Consider the following 26,586-nt stretch of genomic DNA (forward strand, 5'->3'; position numbering starts at 1 on the left):
ATTGGGACAAAATGTTTCAAGTCAATGAGAGGTTATAGGAGGTGCGTACAGGTACAAAGATTGTCATGAAGTGTGTGAGAGGTTATGAACTGTGGGCACAAATGCATAAGTCAACATTGAGTTTCTGAGGTATTATGAGTGTGGGTGATGGTGGATGAGGGGGGTGGGCTGGCATGGAGTATACACAGAATCTAACAGGGTAGATAAAATGGGATGGGATGAGATGGAATGAATGGGGTTTGGGGAATGTGCAGGGCATAAGAGGGCATAAAGTCTGAAGGAATGTTTATGCTTTATACTTTTTCACGTTTTGAACACAGCACAAGAGCCCTGAAACCTATCTTCTACCCTATCCCCTCTGCATATAGTCTCCTCATTTGTTCCAACCCCCAGGGTACATGCCCACAGCAGAATGAAAATTCCAACTTAGGGGCCATTTCCTCCTGGGTTGGATTGGCAGAGCCAGGAATTTCTTGATTTTGTCCACCTGATGAGGATATACATGTTAGGCCTTAGTCAACTTCTTTGGAATTTTTATTCACTCATGAGATATGGGCGTCACTAGTTGGGCCAGCATTTATTGCCCATTCTTAGTTTGCTTGACAAGGTTATGGTGAATTATCTCCTCAAACAGCTGGAATCCATTTGGTGTACATCCCCCCACAATGCTGTTAGGGATGGAGATCTAGGATTTTGACCCAGCAACATTGAAGGATCATATTTCCAAGAGAGGATGTTGTGTGGCTGGGGGGGGGAACTTGCAGGTTGTATTGTATCTGCTGCCCTGATCCTTTTAGATATTGGTGTTCTTGGTTTGGAAGGTGCTAAGAGAGAGTGAGGTTTGCAGATTCTGGAGATCAGAGTTGAAAAGTGTGGTGCTGGAAAAAGCACAGTCTCCTGCTCCTTGGATGTGCCTGACCTGCTGTGCTTTTCTAGTGCCACACGTTTTGACTTAGTTGCAGTCTAAGTAGCCTTGATAAATTTCTGCAGAGTATCTTACAGAAGGTAAACATTCTGCTGATGAGCATTGGTGATGGAGGGAGTGAATGTGGTGCCAATCTAGCCCGCTGCTTTGTCCTGGATTGTGTCAAGTGTTTTGAGTGTTGTTAGAGCTGCACAGGTCCAGACAAATGAAGAGTATTCCATCAAATTCCTGACTTGTGCCTTGCAATTGATGAACAGGCTTTAGCAAGCTAATAAGTGTGTTACCCACTCCAGGACACCTTTGACCTATTCCAGGAGTCACAGTATTTACAGGGCTGGTCCAGTTCCAATTCTTTTCAATTTTAATGCCAAGGATATTGATAGTAGTGGATTCAGTGATTGCGATGTCATTGAATGTCAAGGAGTTATTGTTAGACCTTCTCTCACTGGAGATGGTCATTGCCTGGAACTTGTGAGGCATGAAAGTTACTTGCCACTTGTCAGCCCAAACCTGGATATTGTCCAAGCATTGTTGCATTTGAACATGGACTGTTTCAGTATCTGAAGAGTTGCAAATGGTGTTGAGCATTGTGCAGTCATTGATGAAGCAGCTGGAGATGGCTGGGGCTAGGGCTCTACCCTGAGGAACTCCTGCAGAGCTACCATGGAGCTGAGATGACTGACCTCCAACCATAATCCTGTGTACCAGTTAAACTGGAACCAGCAGAGCATTTTTTTCTGCCTAATTCCCTTTGACTTTAGTTTTGCTAGGGGTCCTTGCTACCACACTGAGTTGAAAGTGGCACTGATGTCAAGAAAAATCATACTCCCCTCACCTTTGGAATTCAACAGTTTTGTCCATGTTTGAACCAAGGCCACAATGAGGAGCTGAGTGGCTCTGGCCGAACTCAAACTGAGTGTCAATGTGCAGATTACTGCTCAGTAAATGCTGCTTGATATCACTGTTGATGACACCTTCCTCTATTTCCCTGCTGATTAAGAATAGACTAATGAGATTAAAATAGGCCGGATAATTTACTGCTCCGAGAGAAACCTTTCAGCCCATTGTTTTCACACTGTCATCAAAAATCCACCTATTCTAATCTCATTTCCAGCACTTGGCCTGAAGCCTTGTATGCTATGCTTGTTTTGCTTTTTTATGTACAGGACATACCTGGATCATTTTGCATATTGTTGGGCAGATACCAGTGTTTTAGCAGTATTAGAATAGCTTGGATGCAAGTGCAAAACCTTTTTTGGGTATAAGAGTTCAGAACTATTGCCAGGATGTATTAGGGTCCATAACATTTGCAGTTATGCAAATACCCATAGCTAGTGCCTTTCTTATTATCATATGAAGTAAATTGAATTGGCTCAATACTGGCATCTGGGGTGGTGGAGGAGACAGAGATGAATCATCCACTGATGTTGCAAAACAAAATTGACACAAATGCATGTGCCATATTTAACACACTGGTGTACTGAACTTCCCTATCATTGAGGTTCACAATATGTATGAAACCTCCTCCTCCAGGGAGTTTGATTGTCCACTATCATTCATTACTGGATATGGCAGGACTGCAAAGCTTAGATCTGATCCATTGCTTGCTAAATTGCTTAGCTCTGGAGTACTTAGGTTAGCATATTCCACTTTAGACATCTCACATAACAATATATATATTTTGGCCTTGAGGGAGACAGTAAGGTTAATACTGTACACATGGGGATAGAACACTATATTACTTTATTAAGCATACTGATATACAAAACCTGGTTAGGAAGGGCATTTTCTGTAATCCTACGGACACTAGCTCTAATTTCATATGGTCTGATATTATGATGACCATAGTTCCTTCGGCACATGCTCAGCAGTCATTGATGTATTCAACCCTTTCCTCAAATTATCACTTTTTTTTCATGATAACCATTGACATTTAACAGTGAACATTTAATTCTATGCTCCTATTCCTGATCCTCACCCCTTACCTAAAATTTCTTTTGCCTGAGGCATTGGCCTCCAACAACATTCTCAGATTTCTTAGGACACAATAGATGTTTGTTCTCCCTCATCATTATCTTGGAAAGTAAACACAAACATGAACATTTCCGGCACTCCATTAACAAATAGCAGATAAGGAAATAGTCTGCTGGACATGAATTTGTTCAAAGTTCTTGTACAGTACTTGGGTCTAGATTTGGAGATGCCGATGTTGGACTGGGGTGTACAAAGTTTGGGTCTTCTCCCAAACTTTGGGGTGTACAAAGTTAAAAATCACACAACATCAGGTTATAGTCCAACAGGTTTATTTGGAAGCACTCGCTTTCGGGGTGCCATTCTGTCATCAGGTTGTGAAGGAGCATGCAGTCTTTGAGCAAAGTACAATGTAACTCTGCAAGTACAAATTCACCCCACAAATGTATATATGTATGTGTGCATGTGGGTTTGTGTCTGTGTGCGTGTGTGTCTGGGGTGAGGGGTTGTGAGTTCTGTGAGAGAGAGTGTGTGTGGGTGTGAGTGTAAAGGGGTTTAAGTCTGTGAGAAGGTGCATGTGGGAGTGTGTGTGTCAGTAGGAGTGTGTGTGTGTGTGTTTGTGTGTGTGTATGTATCTGGGGTGGGGGGTTGTGGGTTCAGTGAGAAAGAGTGTATATGTGTGTGCAAGTGTAAAGGGGTTTAAATCTGTGAAAAGATGCATGTGTGAATGTAGTGTGTGTGTCTGTAGGAGTGAGTGAGTGTCTGTGTGCATGTCTGTGTGTGTGTGTCTGTGTGTGTGTGCATGTGTGTGTATGTGTATGTGTGTGTGTGGAGGAGTGTCTGTGTGTGTGTGTGTATAGTGTAATAGTGGTCACCTGTAATGTGACATTAACCCAAGGTCCCGGTTGAGGCCCTCCCTATGGGTACCGAACTTAGCTATCAGCCTCTACTCGGCCACTTTTCGCTGCTGCCTGTCCCAAAGTCTGCCTTGGAGGATGGTCACCCGAAGGTTTGAGGTCGAATAATCTGGACCGCTCAAATATTCCCCAACTGGAAGGGAGGCTGGGTGGCAAATTAATTTACTTCCTAGTGTGTTCCTCAACATCTTTTTTTCCAAAATATATTCCTCATTCTGCAGGTAATTTCAAAAATTGTTTTTTCAAATGTAAGTTTGTTCACATTGATGATAGCTGAAACTTGCTGAATTCTGTTCTGAAGAAGAGTCAGATCAGACTTTAAACATTAACTCTGTTTCTCTCTCCACAGATGCTGCAGGACTGGCTGACTTTCTCAAGCACTTTACTTTTATTTCAGATTTCTAGCATCTGCGGTATTTTGCTTTTATTGTGTGTAGTTGGCAGGTTTAGAGAAATATGTCTTCAACTTTACCTATTTGCTTCTTTCAAATGGATGACTCTCCTGAAGAGAGACAGCAGAGACTTCATAAACAGTGCTGCCCAATAAGAGTTTGGCAAGGTTAAGGATCTCTATCTCCACTAAGCAGACAACACAAATAGTTGGCTCTTCCTCAGTCTCTTAGTCCTGAAAGAGGGTAGTAAGTTCTAGAATGCCATCTTGTGGCTGATCATTGGTATGTTTCTTTCCTCCCATTTGCAATCTCTAAGAGGAATTAAGAGTCTGCATCATCTTGTAGTTCCAGGATGAGAGTGTCTGCAGTAGTGATTGATTCCTAGTGGACTAAGTTAACTTCAGTCTCTGCTAAGCAAAAGATATTCAAAGCTATGAAAGCATTTTCACTTCATAAAGAAGAATATGGTTAAGGTTTCTGTGCTCTCCCTTTCATTGACGTGAAGTGCAGCCTGTGATCTGCCCCCTTGCTGTGATTTTAAAGTGTCTTCACACAGTAAGGAAGGAGAGATCACATCCAGAATGAGACACATAGCTTAAGTGAGTACATAGTTCAGGGAATTTTGAGGCAACATGGGAATTCAGTGCAGCACAAGAGATGCTTTTTATCTGCTTCATTTTTGGCTGATAGTTCGTAAGGAGAAAGTGAGGACTGCAGATGCTGGAGATCAGGCTTGAGACTGTGGTGCTGGAAAAGCACAGCAGGTCAGGCAGCATCCGAGGAGCAGCAGAATTGACATTTCGGGCATAAGCCCTTCATCAGTTTGTAAGGTTTTTTTTAACAGGATAAATTAAAACCCAGATTCAGGGGCCCAGCACAAATGAGTGACATCAGAGATAAATCCTAAGTTAATTGGTTGGCAATAGCTATTAAATTGGTTATCTATTATAGGTTGCTTCAGATAGAAGGTCAATAGGGGTCATATTTACAGGTTACAAGCTAAAACACCAGTATGAAACTTTTAAAAATCAAATTAAGAACTAAGCAATTAAAATAAACTTGCCAGGCCAGGCAATGAATGACATGGGAACTGGTGGACCCCATTGTGGTTCCAAGCGACCACATTTGTGAAACTTTTGGTTGCATGATGAGCTGGAGTCTAAGCTCAAAAACTGCAACACATCAGGAAAGGGGAGAGTTACCTGTACGCTATGTTCCAAGAGGCAGTCACACCCCTTAGATTAACGACCTCAAATTCAGTCAGCGGTCAAGGAAGGATGGTGCAACTAAAGTGAGGTAGGTAGAGGGATCCAGGAGGTAGCGCTGAAGCCTCAGAACTTGTCTGATGAGTTTGAGATTCTTGCTGTCTGTGTGCAGTATAGTGGAAGCTGCAGGGGGGATGAGCAAACTGACCATAGTACCATGGAGCAATGAGCCATTCAAGAATGGGGACAAAAGAAAAAAATGTAGTTGCAATCAGGGATAGTAAATTTAGGGGAATAGACACTGTTCTCTGTTCAAGATTGAGAGTCCCAAGGGCTATTTTTCCTGCCTGGTGCCCAGGTTTAGGATAGCTTTTCTGTGCTGCAGAGAAACGTGAGGTAGGAGGGGAGAGATCCAGTTGTCATCGTCCATGTAGGGGTACCAACGATACAGGAGGGAATATGAGCAGTTAAGGGTTAACTAGGGAAGCAGAACCAAAAAGGGTTATAATCTCCAGATAATTATCTGAACCATGAGCTAATTGGTACAGGGTCAACAAGATTAAAGAGGTAAACATGGGGTTGAAAGATTGGTGTGTGAGAAATGGATTTGGATTCATATGTTATTGATACCAGTTCTGGGGAAGAAGGGAGTTATTCTGATAGGATTGGCTCCACCTGAATCATGCTGATACATGATTCCCAAGAAATCACATAACTAGGGCTGTGGATATGGCTTTAAACTAAGTAGCAAGGGTGTGGTGGATTCAAGTGCACAAAAAGTTAGGGAAAGAATTAAAGGCGGGAAGTCTCAGGTTTGACCTACGGCATCAGATTGCTGTTTGAATTTGATCCAAATTAAAATGGAGATGATTTGATAACTTTACATCTCAACCATGGAAAGCCTCTGAAAAGACACATAAATCTACCTCTATCCAATTTAAACCAGCATTCTTTCCAGTAGTTATGATATCTGTATACCAGAATTGTTCTTGAGCATCAGTGAATCAACAGAGCCAACAGCTTCCAAGAAGGTCTGCTATATCTTGCAAGAAGCATTCATCTCACTCATCAGCATGATCTAATGGTTTGGACACATACATAATGCTGTGTACTCTTCCTTGATTTGCCAATGCAGCTCTGAAATGGTCTCTCTCTTGATACTAATGACTGTCTGTAATATTGACTGGGCCTAGCTCCTCCTGGAGCAGACCTTAGTGTCATTGACAGTGGCCTGTTTCTTTGCACAGTTTTTGCTGGTGAACACAGAGGGGTCTTTTCTTTCCCATTCCAATAAATACTGAAAACCCAAAATATCATTGTGACCAATGGAATTATTTTACAGTTTGTTCATTTCCAGGATGCTAGATTTCTCCTTCAGCAATCAGATGTTGAGGTGGGTCTTGAAGTCTGTCACCCACAGCTCCCTATCATTTCTCTTCAAGCTTTTCCCTGACTCCTGGAATCAGATTGCTGGGCTGGCCTCATAGTTCTTCACCCATGGCACTGTACTCTCACTAGGCTTCACTTTCTCAATGTGTTAAATGGCTTACTCAGTATTGCTCTTGTCTTTGAGCCCCAAAACTCTGGATTCAAGCTCAATTCCATGACTTGTTGACTATAGAAGGTGTATTTGTAATAGTGCTCAACAGACATACTTCCTAATCCTTCCAATTTTTTCTGAGACAGAAAATGTGTCAAGGCTTATAGTGAACAAAAGCTCTCCTGCATATTTATTGATTTCTTTCATACTTTTTTCTTGTGAACATAGATAGGTAAGGATCAGAAAAGAAAATGCAATGCACAAATGCAAGTGCTCCACCACTGTGGCAACATGTTAGCCTGGTTAGGCATGTACAACTACATCTCACCTGTCAAAAAAAACTCCATCTCCCATTATTCCAAGTTGATGTTTTGTGGAGGACTTTTGTTTTCTTGACAACTCCAAGTATCAAGTATTCAGACATGTTTCGACAGCTGACATTTTCATTTCATCCAAAAACCTACTGAGTACGGTCTGCTGCAGACAAATTGATATGATTAATTTAGAGGTTTATTTTTGTGACTTGTCAGCACATTGTCAGTGCAAGCTTTTTTGCTGCTAAATTTGAAGGACTAATCTAACTGTTGGTTCTTACAGTTTGCCAGCAAGCAGAAGAACTTGGTCATAGAGCAGGGAATAAATTGGCTTTTGAAGTCACATTAGATGAATCAATGAACTGGTCATATGCCAGTACATTGAAAGCTTGTGTAAATTGAACTTGTGCTGTGATGATAGCCAAGTTGTCCCTTCTCAATCTCAGGTTAAGAAAAAGCAACCAAACATGTAATTCTAATTCATGCAGCTCAGTTACAACACAACTGTTTGACAAGTTGCTTCAATATTCATAACTCTCTGCAGGTCATGAACTAAAGTACCTTTGATATTGTGGAGAATGTAGAATTTGCTTGTAACGTACTATCCAAAATAACTGCTTATTTGCTTTTCCTTCATCACTGTTCCAATCTGTATCCTGCCAGAAATGATGCTGCTGGAGAAAAATTGATTCCATAGATTTTAAAGAAACTTTCTCTCTCGCATGGGGTAAATACATTTTCCTGATACTCTAGCAATTTTTCTGTGGTATTGCTCAAGGTTTCATTGTTTTGAACATTTAAGAGAGAGGTATGCAGCAGTCTGTTTTGCTCTTTGAATTGCAGATGAAGTGAGGTTGTAAGATTTGATTGTTTCACATGCAAGTCCACCAGCAGGATCGCTGGCTTTTAGCTGTAACCGAGAGAGGAAAAATAGCTTCCACATCCAACTTCAAGACCCCAACAGCTGCTACTGAAAACTAAAACTAAAAAGCCTGGTTCTGTGGGAACTTGTAAGATAAAGATTGTAAGACTGGGGTGAAGGCCATACTTGAATTTTCAGTAAGAATTCTCAGTGAAGTAACTACTACATCCATTCATCTACTGTGATGTTCCTATGATTTTAAGGGGTATATTTAAACCTGGCTTTTTTGTTTGAAGAGAGGTTTTATGACGGAGGTACCAAGCTATCTATTGAAAGCCCCTTAAAGTAAACAGCTTGGGAGGCCTTGGGTTTTTGTTTCTAAGATTGGAACAATAGAAGGAGCCTGAATGGGTGGTGTCAAACCCCCACAGAACCAGGTTCTTTAGTTTTAGCTTTCAGTAGCAGCTGCTAGGGTCTTGAAGTTGGATGTGGAAGCTATTTTCCTCTCTCGGTTACAGCTAAAAGCCAGAGAGTCTCTTTCTGCTGGTGGATCTGCATGTGAAACAATCTAATTTACTGAATTTGCCTTTATCAATGGTGTGTTTATGGGATGTTACTATATTGGAGCAGTTACGGTATAGTAGTTAAATAATCCATCATCCTGTTAAGTTTTCCTATAGCGTTAAGTTGTTCTAATTTCTTTTTTTTAACTATAATATATGAATAAAGTGTTTTTTTGCTTCAAATCTGGTGGTTTTACCATTCAAATAGCATCTGGAATGCAATGCCTGGCACTTGCTGTTAAAATAAGAAACAGTTAGGGTCTAGGCTATCATCTTAATATTGAAGGGGGTTTGGTCTGGTCCATAACATCACATGCACTTTCAGTGGGGCTATGGAAAAAGAAACTCGACATTGAATCAGTGTTCTTGCTCTTGCTTGCCCAACACTAACTCTGTCCCCAAAATGGTACGGATTAATAATTCAGAAAGACTATTGGGATTAGTCTGAAACCATCCTAGACACTGATTTGCCAAATCTGTGTAAAACTGACTTCTTTTTTGGTTTTTTAAAATGATTTAAGCTATCCTCACATTTTATAACTTTTCTGTACACTTGTGAATTCTTCACTACCTGTATATAAGAGAGTTGGAGAATTTTTCTTTTATCATTTCCAATTAGATCTGGCTTAAAATACGATGAATGCCACTCTCTTTCTTTGAAGACTTACTAAAAGCCCATCTTAATGAGCCTTATATAGTCACAGCATTTAAACAGTTAAACACTCACTGACTTTATAAGCAAACTCTTTTAAAAGGGTAGCCATTCAATTGCTTCCACCTGACCCTAGCATCACTGTCTTGCACTCATGGTCTATAATGAAAAGGGAGAGCAACCCACCCAGACCCATTCCCCTACACCTAACACTACGGACAATTTAGCATGGCCAATTCACTTAACCTGCACATTTTTGGACTGTGGAAGGAAACCCACACAGACACAGGGAGAATGTGAAAACTCCACGCAGACAGTTGCCTGAGGCAGGAATTGAATACGGGTCTCTGGCGCTGTGAGGCAGTAGTGCTAACCACTGTGCCGCCCTTGTTCATCATTAAAGGAACAGGAAAGCTATTAACCTGGAAATAATCATGTTTTTCTTTCAATAGAATCAGACATCATTCAAAAGCAACTTGAAAGAAGATTAGGTGCATGCAGATCTTTGAATATTTGATGTCACATATCATAGATATAACTCGATATTCTGACTTGCACTTTTTGAACTGCTTTTTATTTCATTTGGCTTCTGTGCTTTGTAGGCAGTTAGCATTATAAATTGTCCATTATTACAATAATATCATTATAGAAAGTGTTATGAATATATGAATAGCAGTAGGAAAATTGACTCCACTCTGCCATTCTAAATCGTGGTCGATCATCTATCTCAATATTATTTTCACCTTGATCCCCATATCCCTTGCTCTCTGTCTTAAACATGGTCAGTGACTAAGCTTCCACAGCCCTCTGACATAGCAAATTTCAAAGATTCATTATCCTCTGAGTGAAGAAATTCCTCCTCATCTCAGTCCTAAATGGTTGCCCCTTGTTCTGAGTCTGTATCCCCTGGTTCGAGAAACTCTAGACCCAGAGAAATATTCTTCCTGCATCTCACCTGATCTAAACCTTTAAGAATTTTGTAAATTTCAAGACATTACCTCTGATACTTCTGGAGATTCTTGCAGAAATGTGGAGCTTACCTTAAATGCAAATGTATTCTTGTCATACTGGATAGAATTCTGAGGAAGGATCACTCAACCTGAAACATTAACTCTGATTTCTGTCCACAGATGCTGCCAGACTTGCTAAGCTATTCCAGCATTTTCTGTTTTCTTGTCATACTGGATGGTCAGGAAAAGTCAAATCTTGTCACCTTTTCCATCGCATCAGTTAGTGTATTCTGAGTTTTAAAGGTCATCAGCACAGACAGACAGCTTTGACAACTCCTGTGAAATGGTGATAATTTAATATAAGTGTGAGAATAGGGTGCCAGGTGGGAAGGGTGAACTCTAAAAGTATTGAGTGAGGGGTTTAATTTCTCTGGACTTAGTTAAAAATCACACAACACCAGGTTATAGTCCAACAGGTTTAATTGGAAGCACTAGCTTTCGGAGCGCCGCTCCTTCACAACCACCTGATGAAGGAGCGGCACCCCGAAAGCTAGTGCTTCCAATTAAACCTGTTGGACTATAACCTGGTGTTGTGTGATTTTTAACTTTGTACACCCCAGTCCAACACCGGCATCTCCAAATCTCTGGACTTGGGTCTTGTAATGAATAGTGTCAGGATGCAGACCGAAACCTTATTTTGTTGTACGCTCTGAGATCATTTTGTGTTTATTGTATGTATTTAGATAGATTTTTAAAAACTTTTTCTTTTGTGTCATAAACCTCTGTTCTGTTGTTAAAGAAAATCTTCAGTTTTGTTTGACTATGTCTCAGAGATTAACCAACACATTAACCAACACGTTAATTACCACACTAACCACCACATTAAGCACCACATTAACCATCACATTAACCACCACTTTAACCACCATGTTAACCATCACATTAACCACCACATTAACCATCACATTAACTATTCAAGTAAAAGCAAAGTCTATGAAGGTTTTATTCTGTCATTTTAATTATCTAGTAGTCCCATCAGCTGTGATCATAGCACATTTTCCCATCCATGTGTACATTCACTCAATCTTTCTGTTTCTATACTCACTAGCATGTGATCCTGAGATTTGTCGCCTGCTTTCAATCTCTTTACTAGCTCCTTAAACTCTGTATTCAGTGTCTCATCATCTTTCTTCAAATGCTGTTGGCCTCTGGTTGGATCACTCTTTTATAAACAGTGTCCTGCAGCCGTTTGGTGACATCTTAGCTCTGTCATTAGGGAAGAACATATCATTCTGGAATCATGTCTACAGACACTAGTGCCTATCAGTTCCTCTAACTATTGATTAATGCTCTTCCACTCTTCTTCACCACACTTGCACAGCTGAATCACTCATGGCACAATAAGTATGGATCTTGCTACATTCTTCTGAAGAGCTATTGCCCTCACCAGGTACCAAACACAAAGCTATTTAGTGAGGGAGTTTGACTGATGGTCCCATGCACTACATATTTGTCTGTTTTATCTCAATGGTCAGGGGTCCAAAATTCCAGGAGAACACAAAAATAAAATGTTTTACAAGTATTTTGAAGTTATTCTTGAAGCAGAGTTACGTTGACATGAATGAGTAGGTGGAGTTTCTGGTTAATCAAAATGATGATGATTGTTCATCAAGCTGAATCAGGCTTTGAGTCACAATGTTTTAATGATGAGGCAGTGAGGCAGAAGAGAAGGAAAGAAGAGGAAACAAATCCTGTACCTCTGGATCCTACTACCTTGTTGGACATGTTGCTTGTTTAGTCACAGTTAGAGGTGCGACAGAAACTGACAACTTTGAATAGAGGTTACCCTCAAATTGATGACAACTATGATGACAAATCCAAATCAGTGCTGGTGATGCAGTCCCAGTCAAGAGATTTGTATGTAATAATTGGCACTGACATGTTAACTTCTGGGATATTTACACAAATGCTCATTCTGTACAAAGCAGACTAAGACAATAACATATCTTGACAGTACATTGTTAACCAGGTCTACTTATGAAATGATGCGTTTATTATTTATTGATTAAAGATCTTAGACAAGATGTCTTGCTTCAACTTGAAAGGTCGGTATGATAAATTGCTGCGCAAAGGCAGAGCAACAGTGTACTATTGAGGGAGAGAAAGTGGATACAACTCAGAATAGTCAGGTTAATGTTTTGGCTTCAAACTTATCTAATTTCATTTAAAAAACTAACTTTTCATTTTAGATTTTAAGACCTTGCAGTGACTGTACATCAATAAGAGATATTTAAGAAATGATATCATTTGTTTTGTCCAGTAAATCACATTTTTAATACTGTTTTTGGCTAAACCGCACAGATTAATTTCCTCTTGGCTTGATCAACTTGTAAAATGACCCAGGTCACCTTTATAATTGGTAGACAAATAGACTACTAATCCTAATCCTAATCCTAATCCTAATCCTAGTCCTAATCCTGTGGATGATGATGACCCAGAGTTTCAAAATGTGAAGTGGTGCCCTAAAATTGGAATATGATAAGAAAGGTTTTCTCAATTCTGTAATCATTTTTGGAGGATGATTCCGATAACTTTATGAGGAGCCTATAAGATACCAATCAAAATGTTGAGAAATTAACAGTAGGGAAGATAAAACAAAAATCCAGGCCTAAAACAGAGATGCGTTGTGAGGATATTTTGAGAAGATAAGAGAGAAGCCACAGCCTTAACATCAAGACAGCATTTGACCAATTGTGGCATCAAGAAGCCTGAGCATACCTGAAATCAATAGGAATCCTGAGGAAAGTGTTCTGCTCTTTGGACTTGGACATAACACAATGGAACATGGTTGTGGTACACAGAACTGTTATAAGACCATAACACAATAAGACATAGGAGCAGAAATTAGGCTGTTCAGCCCATTTAGTCTGCTCCTACATTCAATCATGGCTGATAAGTTTCTCAACACCATTCTCTTGCTTTCTCCCTACAACATTTGATCCCTTTGATAATCAAGAGCTTATCTATCTCACTCTTAAAATTACTCAGTGACCTGGCCTCCACAGCCCTCTGTGGCTATGAATTCCAAAGATTCACTACTCTCTGGATAAGTTTCTCCTTATCTCTGTTTTAAAAGGTCTTCCCTTTACTCTAAGACTATGCCCTCAGGTCCTCATCTCTCCTACCAATGGAAACATCTTCCCAACATCTACCCTGTCCAGATCTTTCAGTATTCTGTATGTTTCAACTAGATACCCCCCTCATCCTTCTAAACTCCATCATATGTAGACCCAGAGTCCTTAACCATTCCTCATATGTTGAGCTTTTCATTCCGAGGACCCTTCTTGTGAACGTCCTCTAAGCATGCTCCAGGGCCAGTACATCCTTCCTGAGAGACTGGGCCCAGAACTGCGCACAATACTCCAAATGTGTTCTGAATCTACAATGACTGTTCTGGTGGAAAAGGTGGCTAATTGGCTCAGGGTATCTGCACCGGTCCTCCAGAACTGTTGCAGAAATATTGATACTTTTTCGTGAACGTGAATAAAAATTCAGTTTGGAAGCCAAGTTTAAATGTAGCCACACTCTGCAATTTACAAACTGCAGAGCTGGAAGAGACATTACTCACGCAACCAAGTCTTGGGCAATCAATTTCCCATTGAAACTAGACAAAACTGGAACTGCACCTGGCCAGGAGCTATTCGCCACATAACTTTACAACGACCTGTTGCTTACACCTCCAGTTAATCTGCTTTGTTAGAAGAATGCTATGCTCATGCCCATCTTGAATGCCTCAGTTGAACCTGCCTCTACCACATTTTCAGGCTGTACTTTAACTGTACTTTCTGTACTTTAACTACTGTACTCACTGTGCAAAAATTTCTTTCTCACATCACTTTTCTTTAAAGCAGATTTGGTGGTACCCAGCTCAATAGAAGGCCAGAGACATCACATGACAAGGGATAGCACTTGACGGATGAAAATTCAAAAATATATTCTGTGACCTCCAAATATGTAAGTAGTCACTTTGTTTGATCTTCCTGCCCCTGCCTGATGCTAGTGCTGGAAACAGGCCACAGAATCTTCAAAAAGAGTGCAAACATGGGGATTAAAGGGGCAATCTGGAGCCCTGGCATGTTCTACTTTAGCACCTCCTTTAATGATATCTCCGAAGAGCACTTTTGACTGGCAGCCGAGCTACACAGCATCTCCAGCTCCTTGTAGCTCGTGGTGAACATCAACAGACTGACCAGACTCAGAAGATCACCTTGGTGAGATGACCAGAAGACCAGAACTAGCCCTAGATGAGAGAGGAAGCCCAAATCAATCTTTGCAGATTCTGAAACATCAACCAACCCTCAAAGACCAAGGAACAGTCTGTCCTAGCCTTATTGAATGGGCTTCATTAGACCATTCACACAAACAGTTCAAATACAGTGGTTGGACCGGTAGATAGAGTGTAGTAAATCCTTCAAAGCACGTGCCAGATGTAGAAAGCTAGTGTAGATTTGAAACTGTTTACTGAAGAGTTCTGTGAAGAGATTGACAGTGTTTGATAGAGTTTAATTAAAGTACAATAATAGAGTCTGATAAATATTGTTTTTCCCGACAAATAAGTTAGGATTCAATAAGTTAGGGTTGGACCACTCCTGACACTTGTCCTCTTTAAGTACTTCAACACATAAAGCACCCAAGTTAAAAAGGGTTCCTGCAAACTACTCAAGGTTTGTCAGGATACATTTACTCACTGACAACAAACATATAACATTACCTATTGTCAATCTGCTTCTTTTTCCCCATAACCTGGATGTAGGTTTGCTCACTGAGCTGGAAGGTTCATTTCCAGACATTTCATTACCCTACTAAGTAAGATCTTCAGTGGGCCCCAGGTGAAGCAATGCTGCAAATTCCTGTTTTCTATTTATATGTTTGGGTTTCTTTGGTTGATGATGTCATTTCCTGTGATTATGTCACCTTCAGTTCCTTTTCTCAGGGGGTAGTAGATGGGGTCTAACTCGGTGTGTTTGTTGATAGAGTTCCGGTTGGAATGTCATGCTTCCAGGAATTCTCGTGCATGTCCTTGTTTGGTTTGTCCTTGGATGGATGTGTTGTCCCAGTTGAAGTGATGTCATGTCTTTTTGTGGCTAGGTGGTGTTCATGTATCCTGGTGGCTAGTTTTCTGCCTGTTTGTCCAATCACCTATACCGTGTGTTCCAAAAGAATGGGTGCCCAATGAACACAGTACACCGATTTCTCAGCAACAAACCCAAACAAGCAGACAAAACATGTCCAGAAATCCTAGCCACTCTCCCCTACATCAAAGACATCTCGGAAATGACTGCCAGACTACTCAGACCCCTTGGCATCATGGTAGTCCACAAACCCACCAACACACTAAAATAGCAGCTAATGAACTTGAACGACCCTATATGGACAACAAGCAAAACTAATGTCATTTACAAAATACTGTGCGAGGACTGTAACAAACACTAAATTGGACAAACAGGCAGAAAACTAGCCATCAGGATACATGAACATCAACTAGCTACAAAAAGACATGACTCTCTCTCACTAGTATCCTCACATATGGATGAGGAAGGACACCACTTCGGCTGGGACAATACATCCATCCTAGGACAAGCCAAACAAAGATATGCACAAGAATTCTTAGAAGCATGACATTCCAACCGGAACTCTATCAACAAACACATTGAGTTGGACCCCAGCTACCACCCCCTGAGAAAAGGAACCTGAAGTGTCTTCACGACAGGAAGTAACATCACCACAGGAAATGACATCACAAACCAAAAGAAACCCAAACATATAAATAGAAAACAGGAATTTTCAGCATTGCTTCATATGAGATCCACTGAAGATGTTAGGAGAAAGTGAGGACTGCAGATGCTGGAGATCAGAGCTGAAAAATGTGTTGCTAGAAAAGCGCAGCAGGTCAGGCAGTATCCAAGGAGCAGGATAATCGACGTTTCAGGCATAAGTCCTTGTTCAGGATTCCTGAAGAAGGGCTTATGCCCGAAACGTCGATTCTCCTGCTTCACTGAAGATGTTACCTAGTAGGGTAACGAAACATCTGGAAATGAACCTTCCAGCTCAGTGAGCAAACCTACATCCAAAATCTCAACCTGAGCTACAAATCTTCTCAAAACTTGCTAAAACCTTGCAGACTATTTCTATCTGAAAAATCATCTAATGCCCTTCTTGAATGCCTCAGTTGAACCTGCCTCTATCACGTTTTCAGGCAATTCATTCTGTATTTTAACTACTCACTGACTGAAAAACTTCTTTCTCACATCACTTTTTAAATTTTTTTGCATAACATTTTAAACCGATGCCCTTGCAGTTATCTTCCTTTTATGAACAAGAACAGATGCTCGCTATCCACTCTGTCCAGCCTGCTTATAATTTGGAAAACTGCAATCAAATCTCCTTTTAACTTTCTTCTCTCCAAGGAGAAAGGCCCCTACATCTTCAATTTATTCATGTGGCTGAAGTTCCTCATTTCTGGAATTGTTTTTGTTAGTGCTGTAGGAACTCCTCAGTATAGTTTCTTTGGCCCAACATCTTTAACTACTTCATCAACGACTATTCCTCTATCTGAAAGTCAGAAATGGAATGTTCACTGATGATTACACAATGTTCAGCACCATTCACAATTCCACATGTGTTGAAGCATTATGCCCACATGCAACAAGAGCTGGACAACACTTAGGCTTAGGCTAGGCTGTGGCAGCACATTCATGCTATACAAGTGCTAGGTAATAGTCAACTTCAACGAGAATGTAAAATTGTGTCCCATTGACATTCAATATCATTACCATCACCGAATTCTTGTCCTATCAACAATTTTGGATTTACCATTGAACAAAAACCAATTTGTACTATCCATATATGAGGGGAAGCGCAATGACATCATGTTAATGGCATTGGACTAGCAATCCAGAACCCCAGGCCAATGTTCTGAGAATATGAGTTCAAATTTTACTGTGGCAGATGTTAAAGTTTCGATAAAAATCTGGAATATAGAGCTAGTTGAATAACGCCATGCAATCACTCTCTATTGTTGTAAAAGCTCATCTCATTCAGTAACACCCTGTGGGTAAATCTGTCATCATAGGTCTGGATGCAGATTGCCAGCAATATGGTGTGCTCTTAACCTCCTTTCTCCAGGCAATTAGGAATGGGTGATCAATGCTGGCCTAGCCAATGATGCCCACATCCAGTGAACAGATAAATAATACAAATATTGTGGCCACAACAGCAGGTCAAATGCTAGGGTTTCTGCAGTGAGTTTCTGCACTTCCTGAATCTCCAATGCAGAAGTTAGGTGTGTGATGGAATGCCATCCACTTGCCTGAATGAGTGAACTTTCAGCAACACCATCCAGCTTAAAGCAAACCAGTTTACTGACACACCCTTCATCACTTTCAACATTGACCCCTTCCACCACCGAAGCAGTGTTCATCACTCTAGAGTTCTGAAAGAGATAGCTGAAGAGATTGTGGAGGCTTTAATAGTGACCTTTCATGTATCACTGGAGTCAGGGAGAGTCCCAGAGGACTGGAAAATTGCAAATGTGATCCCCCTGTTTAAGAGGGAACAAGGATAAAGCTCGGAAATTATGGGCCGATTCGGCTTACCTCAGACATTGGATTCCATTGTGGAGGATGAGATTTCCAAATACTTGGAAGTGTGTGGTAAAATAAAGCAAAAACAGCATGATTTCATCAATGAAGGTCATGACTGATAAATCTGTAAAAAGTCTTTGAGGTAATGAGCAGATTAAACCAAGGAGAGCCAATGGATGTTATCTATTGTTCTCTCCAAGGAGAAAGGCCCCTACATCTTCAATTTATTCACGTTTATTCACTACAACAGGTAGTGAAGATGTTAGGAGAAGTGAAGTGAAGAAGGTAGTGAAGAAGTAAGTAGTGAAGAAGGCTAATAGCATGCTGGCCTTCATAACAAGAGGAATTGAGTATAGAAGCAAAGAGGTGCTTCTGCAGCTGTACAGGGCCCTGGTGAGACCACACCTGGAATACTGTGTGCAGTTCTGGTCTCCAAATTTGAGAAAAGACATTCTGGCTATTGAGGGAGTGCAGCGTAGGTTCACGAGGTCAATTCCTGAAATGGCAGGATTACCTTACACTGAAAGACTGAGGCGACTGGGCTTGTATACCCTTGAGTTTCGAAGACTGAGAGGGGATCTGATTGAGACGTATAAGATTATGAAAGGATTGGACACTCTGGCAGTAGGAAACATATTTCCACTGATGGGTGAGTGCCGAACCAGAGGACACAGCTTAAAAATACGGGGTAGACCATTTAGGACCGAGCTCAGGAGAAACTTCTTCACCCATTCTCTGGGTGTGTGGAATGCTCTGCCCCAGAGGGCAGTGGAGGCCCACTCTCTGGATTCATTTAAGAAAGAGTTGGATAGAGCTCTCAAAGATAGTGAAATCAAGGGTTATGGAGATAAGGCAGGAACAGGATACTGATTAAGAATGATCAGCCATGATTATATTGAATGGCAGTGCAGGCTCGAAGGGCTGAATGGCCTACTCCTGCACCTATTGTCTATTGTCTATTGTCTATTGTCTATCTTTGATAAGGTACCAACAGGAGGCTGCTGAGTAAGATAAGGGCTCATGGTTTAAGGGCTAGGTATTAATATGGATAGAAGCTTAACTGCCTGACAGAAAGCAGAGAGTGGGGATAAAAGGGTCCTTCTCAAGATGGCAGCTCATGCCTAGGGTGTTCCACAAGGGTCAGTTTTGGGAACACAACTTTTCACTTTATGCATTAATGGTCTGGATAAAGGAACTGAGGGCATTCTGGCTAAGTTTGCAGTTGATACAAAGATAGGTGGATGGGCAGGGTGTGTATTGATTAGATTACTTACAGTGTGGAAACAGGCCCTTCAGCCCAACAAGTCCACACCGACCCGCCAAAGCGCAACCCACCCAAGGTAAAAACAATGACTGCAGATGCTGGAAACCAGATTCTGGATCAGTGGTGCTGGAAGAGCACAGCAATTCAGGCAGCATCCGAGGACAGGCAAAATCGACGTTTCGGGCAAAAGCCCTTCATCAGGAATAAAGGCAGAGACCCTGAAGCGTGGAGAGATAAGCTAGAGGAGGGTGGGGGTGGGGAGAGAGTAGCATAGAGTACAATAGGTCAGTGGGGAAGGAGATGAAGGTGATAGGTCAGGGAGGAGAGGGTGGAGTGGATAGGTGGAAAAGGAGCTGGGCAGGTCGGACAAGTCCGGACAAGTCAGGGGATCGAGTTGCTGGAGGTTAGAAACTAGGATGAGGTGGGGGAAGGGGAAATGAGGAAACTGTTGAAATCCACATTGATGCCCTGGGGTTGAAGTGTTCCGAGGCGGAAGATGAGGCGTTCTTCCTCCAGGCGTCTGGTGGTGAGGGAGCAGCGGTGGAGGAGGCCCAGCACCTCCATATCCTCGGCAGAGTGGGAGGGGGAGTTGAAATGTTGAGCCACGGGGCGATTTGGTTGATTGGTGCGGGTGTCTCGGAGATGTTCCCTAAAGCGCTCTGCTAGGAGGCGCCCAGTCACCCCAATGTAGAGGAGACCGCATCGGGAGCAACAGATACAATAGATGATATTAGTGGATGTGCAGGTAAAACTTTGATGGATGTGGAAGGCTCCTTTAGGGCCTTGGATGGAGGTGAGGGAGGAGGTGTGGGCACAGGTTTTACAGTTCCTGCGGTGGTAGGGGAAAGTGCCAGGATGGGAGGGTGGGTCGTAGGGGCGCGTGACCTGACCAGGTAGTCACGGAGGGAACGGTCTTTGCGGAAGGCGGAGAGGAGTGGGGAGGGAAATATATCCCTGGTGGTGGGGTCTGTTTGGAGGTGGCGGAAATGTCGGCGGATGATTTGGTTTATGCGAAGGTTGGTAGGGTGGAAGCTGAGCACCAGGGGCGTTCTGTCCTTGTTGCGGTTGGAGGGGTTGGGTCTGAGGGCGGAGGTGCGGGATGTGGATGAGATGCGTTGGAGGGCATCTTTAACCATGTGGGAAGGGAAATTGCGGTCTCTAAAGAAGGAGGCCATGGTTCTATGGTGGAACTGCTCCTCCTGGGAGTAGATACGGCGGAGGCGGAGGAATTGGGAATACAGGATTGCATTTTTGCAAGAGGTAGGGTGGGAAGAGGTGTAATCCAGGTAGCTGTGGGAGTCGGTGGGTTTGTAGAAAATGTCAGTGTCAAGTCGGTCGTCACTGATGGAGATGGAGAGGTCCAGGAAGGGGAGGGAGGTGTCAGAGATGGTCCAGGTAAATTTAAGGTCAGGGTGGAATGTGTTGGTGAAGTTGATGATTTGCTCAACCTCCTCGCGGGAGCACGAGGTGGCGCCAATGCAGTCATCAATGTAGCGGAGGAAGAGGTGGGGAGTGGTGCCGGTATAATTACAGAAGATCAACTGCTCTACGTAGCCAACAAAGAGACAGGCATAGCTGGGGCCCATACGTGTGCCCATAGCTACCCCTTTGGTCTGGAGGAAGTGGAAGGATTCAAAGGAGAAATTGTTGAGGGTGAGGACCAGTTCGGCCAAACGAATGAGAGTGTCGGTGGAAGGGTACTGTTGGGAACGTCTGGAGAGCAACCCACCCAAACCCATTCCCCCACACCTAACGCTACAGGCAATTTAGCATGGCCAATTCACCTAACCTGCACTTTGTTGGACAGTGGGAGGAAACCGGAGCACCCGGAGGAAACCCACACAGACGCGGGGAGAATGCGCAAACTCCACACAGTCGCCTGAGGTGGGAATTGAACCCGGGTCTCTGGCGCTGTGAGGCAGCAGTGCTAACCACTGTGCCACTTTTAACAGATTTATCAGTCACGGAGGTTGCAGGCTGCAAAAAGATTTAAACTGCTTAGTAGAGTGGGTAAAGATATAGCAGATGAAATACAATGTGGTAAAGTGTGAGGTCATGCACTTGAGTAGTAAGAATAAAAGCATGGACTATTTTCTAAATGGGGAGAAAATTCAGAAATCTGAAGAGCAAAGGGGCTTGGGAGTCCTAGTCCAGAGTTCTTTTAATGTAAGTTTGCAGGTTGAGTCAGTAGTTAGGAAGGCAAATCCAGTGTTGTCATTCATCTCAATAGGACTAGAATATAAAAGCAGGATGTTCATATGAGGCTTTATTATGCTCTGGTCAGACCACATTTAGAGTATTGTTAGCAATTCTGGACCCAATACCTCTGGAAAAACATATTGGCTCTGGAGTGGGTCCAGAGGAGGTTCACAAGAATGACCGCAGGAATGAAAGACTTAACATATGAGAAATGTTTGAGGACTCTGGGTTTACACTCAATGAGTTAGAGGGATGGTGGGGGGGGGCGGGTGGAGGTGGGTGGGGGGGAGGGATCCGATTAAAACTTACAGAATACTGAACAGCCTGGACAGAGTGGATGTTGGATAGATGTTTCCATTGGTAGGAGAGATGAGGACCTGAGGACACAGCCTTAGAGTAAAAGGAAGACCCTTTAGAATGGAGATAAGGAGAAACCTCTTTCCCCAGAGAATGGTGAATCTATGGAATTCATTGCCACAGAAAGCTGTGGAGGCCACGTCATTGAGTATATTTAAAACAGAGATAAATAAGTTCTCAATTGCCAAGGGGATCAAAGGTTATGGGGAGAAAGTGGGAAAATGAGTTTGTAAAACCTATCAGCCATGATTGAATGGTGGAGCAGACTCAATGGGCCGAATGGCCTAATTTCTGCTCCTATGTCTTATGGTCTTGCAAGATGTATCCCAACAACTCATGTCAAATTTAAATATGACTTCTGACTGCATTGTGAGAGACAGCCTGATTTAAACATGGTATTAAAGTTCTTTTCTACGAGGAATACTAATATGACATAAAACTTACTACTGTGTAAGACAATAACAGATGCCTAAATGGCAGGTTAGGGATATGATCCCCATTTAAAACAGATTAAATATTATGGGCCTCTTAGAGTCATGAGCGACTATTAATATTAAGGCTATTGTGTTAATTTAAGGTGGGGAGTGATTTTTGGCAGTGCTACTTGAATCGATTGTTCATCACTGTCCAGCCTTGTTTTACCTAGAAATTACATTTGATTCACTCTCTGTGAGCAAGAGATAGCCTGTATTAATCTTTAAACATTAAATTGCTCAACTATTATCAATTTGAATTGACTAACCTTGTTTGATGAAATTTCTATCAGAGTAAGCAATTGCTATATTTGAGTAATGCTTGTATATTCTAGTACTATGTCAACCTCCGCTCAATCATCATTAAATCTCTAATGCCCCTATCACTGTGAGTACAGCCATTCCCAAAATGATTGTGTGCCTTTGATCTACAGCTGCTATTCACAGATGGATTTCCATGCTGCTGACTGCAGATACCTGATAGAGAAAAAGAATCAGCCATGTAATTATTTCCTTTTTCCATTGGGTCATAGATTTAATTTGTGACAATGAGCTCCAGCATTTTGAAAGCGATATATCCTGAGAATTAAATATTCGATGCCATTATCATTGTTGATGACAATGATGTCCTTGTAAACATGTTTGCATTCACAAAATAAGAAACGATTTTCAGCTAACAAGCCACTTTTGCAATTTTCTTGTCTGGTCCTTTCGATAATGCCAGAAGAAAAATTGCTCATCACAGTGATTGCAAGATTAATATTTTCTGAGCTGTGATCCTTGTGAGATTTTTCTCATTGGCCATTTGTCACATCTGAACCAAAAATGAGTGCACACATGTAGACTATACTTTTATGGATGTTGCCACTGTTATATCCAATTTAATGCTAAGTGGATTGCAGAAAGAGAAATTTAGTAAGAGGGAACGAAGGACAACTTGACAGAATATGATTCTACCATTCTAATGGTTCACTTTCTGGACTAATGGAATTTCACACTATCAGGCTTGATTTGGCAATCACAATGATCAAATCATTAAAACAATTCTTACACTAACAATCACTTGACTTAACTTCCTGTGGTGCGTTTGATGACAATTGATGTACCACCTCAGCAATTTCATGAAACTCATGGGAAGGTTAATGGCAGATGCTATTTCTGTGAAACTGAAGGAATAGTAACATGTGAGGTTTTTAATTCACAAGAAATAACTACCCTGACACAAGTAGCTGGCTGATTGCAAATTATTATCAGTATAAGTCACTCATACAGTATTATTATTCTAATAATTTCTACCATGAAAAATGATGAGTGGTTTTAAGACACCCAGACACAGATGCAGTTCTTTAGAGACCAAATCAGAGTTCTATCTAAAAGATGTGGTAGTCAGGTGAATTAGCCATGCTAAATTGCCCATAATGTTAGGTGCATTAGTCAGGGGTAAATGTCGGGAAATGAGTCTGGGTGGGTTACTCGTCAGAAGGTCTGTGTGGACTTGTTGGTCCGAAGGGCCTGTTTCCACACTGTAGCGAATCTAATCTATTAGCTTGTTTGCTTTTGTGCTTTATGACTCAACTGATAAACCCCAGGGTGACATCTGCTATATTAAACACTCTCAATCTGTGCTGTTTCCTTTAATGAATACACCAATGGTCCAATACACCAATACACCAAGGGTCCCCTGCTCTTACGCCCCCTTTAGAATTGCATCTTTTATATTACATTTTCTCTCCGAGCTCTTCTGACAAAAATAAATAAATTAACAATGTTTTGTATTAAATTTAATCCACCACTCATCTGCTATTCTGCAAACTACCTCTAGTCTATGTCTTTTTGAAATTCTATATTATCCTCCTTGTGTAATGATACTTCCAAGTTTCATATCATCCACAAATTTTGAAAGTGTGCCCTGTATCCCAGTCCAAACATCACCACTCTTTGCCTCCAATCACACAGCCAACTTCCTGTTTCCTCAGTCCTTTGCTCAAAATCTGACCAATTGGTGAGAAAAGTATCGCACCCCCTTACTGAACAAACAAGAATAGCATTTAAGGGGTAAAAGCGACAGCACCTGATTCTTAATTCACCAAGCAAGGAGTAATATTTTACTGAAGTTACATCCGCCACTCAAAGAACAAACTTCTCTCTATATTTGAGCAAGAACTTTGACAACAAACCCCCTTGCTCAGTAAATAAAAGCTAAAGGTTCTGGCCAATAAACAAGACAATTTTATGCCCAACTTCTCTCAGAGGAAAAGAGGGGAAAAACTTGAAAATGAATACATCTGGAGTTGTGTTTTGAATTGGACAAGATCATTTAGACCAAGATGCCTCATTCACCAGTTGGATTGTCTTTTCTCCTTCTGGATGCTCATCTATTGAGAAAGTTGGTGCCCCAATTTTACTGATTACAAACCCCATCTTTTCCTCTCACTTAAAGATTCACATTCTTAATATCCATATCAATCCATAACTTGATGTGAAGAAAGCATTCTGTGAAATGTACATTACCAAAAATTGCTGGATGATTTCCAACACTACAGTTAGCTTTGCAAAAATACCTTCTTACCTTAACCTTCCCCTTGAACCTTTCAAGGATCCTTATTCTTCACACTTAAGGTAGAACTTAATTAAAATCCTCTGGCAATTCATGAAAAGTAGAGAGAGATGGTTGTGATCATAAAAATTATGATTAGCTTGTATATAAAGATTCAGTTTGCTAAATGTTGTTCAATACTTTATCTGACCAAGAGATATCCATTGATATCATTGCTTCTAAGATATAATTGCTTGATCAAATATTTTAATGGTTGTCTAAATACTTAAGGACACTTGGAAACAGCTTTTTTGTCAATAGGCTTCTGTAAAGATCTGAGAGAGTTAATTTAACTGATCAGAAATTAACAGAGAAGAAAAATTCACCTTTACATACTTCAAATAGAGTCATAGAGATGTACAGCATGGAAACAGACCCTTCGGTCCAACCCGTCCATGCCGATCAGATATCCCAAACCAATCTAGTCCCACCTGCCAGCACCCGGCCCATATCCCTCCAAACCCTTCCTATTCATATACCCATCCAAATGACTCTTAAATGTTACAGTTGTACCAACCTCCACCACATCCTCTGGCAGCTCATTCCATGCATGTACCACCCTCTGCATGAAAACGTTGCCCCTTAGGTCTCTTTTATATCTTTCCCCTCTCACCCTAAACCTATGCCCTCGAGTTCTGGACTCCCTGACCGCAGGGAAAAGACTTTGTCTATGTATCCTATCCGTGCCCCTCATAATTTTGTAAACCTCTATAAGGTCACCCCTCAGCCTCCAATGCTCCAGGGAAAACAGCCCCAGCCTGTTCAGCCTCTCCCTGTAGCTCAGATCCTCCAACCCTGGCAACATCCTTGTAAATCTTTTCTGAACCCTCTCAAGTTTCACAACATCTTTCCGATAGGAAGGAGACCAGAACTGCACGCAATATTCCAACAGCAGCCTAACTAATGTCTTGTACAGCCGCAACATGACCTCCCAACTCCTGTACTCAATACTCTGACCAATAAAGGAAAGCATCTTCTACCTTTGAGCCAGTTCTGTATCCAAATAGCTAGTTCTCCTTGTATCCCATGACATCTAACCTTGCTAATCATTCTCCCATGGGGAACCTTGTCGAACGCCTTACTGAAGTCCATATAGATCACATCTACTGCTCTGCCCTCATCAATCTTATTTGTTACTTCTTCAAAAAACTCGATCAAGTTTGTGAGACATGATTTCCCATGCACAAGCCATGTTGACAATCCCGAATCAGTCCTTGCCTTTCCAAATACATGTACATCCTGTCTCTCAGGATTCCCTCCAACAACTTTCTCACCACTGAGGTCAGGCTTACCGGTCTATAGTTCCCTGGCTTGTCTTTACTGCCCTTCTTAAACCTTGGCACCACGTTTGCCAACTTCCAGTCTTCCGGCACCTCACCTGTGACTATTGATGATACAAATATCTCAGCAAGAGGCCCAGCAATCACTTCTCTAGCTTCCCACAGAGTTCTTGGGTACACCTGATCAGGTCCTGGGGATTTATTCACTTTTAACCATTTCAAGACATCCAGCACTTCCTCCTCTATAATCTGTACATTTTGCAAGATGTCACCATCTATTTCTCTACAGTCTATATCTTCCATATCCTTTTCCACAGTAAATACTGATGCAAAACATTCATTTAGTATCTCCCACATTTTCTGTGGCTCCACACAAAGGCCACCTTGCTGATCTTTGAAGGGCCCTATTCTTCCCCTGCAACCGCAAGAAATGCAAAACTTGCGCCCACGCCTCCCCCCTTACTTCCCTCCAAGTCCCCAAGG

General features: G+C 41.7%; 1 long non-coding RNA gene across 1 annotated transcript in view; it reads right to left on the reverse strand.

Moving 5' to 3' along the window:
* LOC148146738 (uncharacterized) overlaps window positions 1-26,586 on the reverse strand; it is an 81,615-nt gene that overhangs the window by 49,298 nt on the left and 5,731 nt on the right. Inside the window, exon 2 of the long non-coding RNA XR_015760411.1 lies at window positions 24,797-24,867. This is a non-coding gene — a long non-coding RNA (uncharacterized LOC148146738). The remainder of the gene's footprint in view (window positions 1-24,796; window positions 24,868-26,586) is intronic.

This window comes from Chiloscyllium plagiosum, unplaced genomic scaffold (assembly GCF_037043375.1).
Source record: "Chiloscyllium plagiosum isolate Xiang-an unplaced genomic scaffold, Cpla_swu_hap1 HiC_scaffold_19, whole genome shotgun sequence".
Taxonomy (NCBI): Eukaryota; Metazoa; Chordata; class Chondrichthyes; order Orectolobiformes; family Hemiscylliidae; genus Chiloscyllium; species Chiloscyllium plagiosum.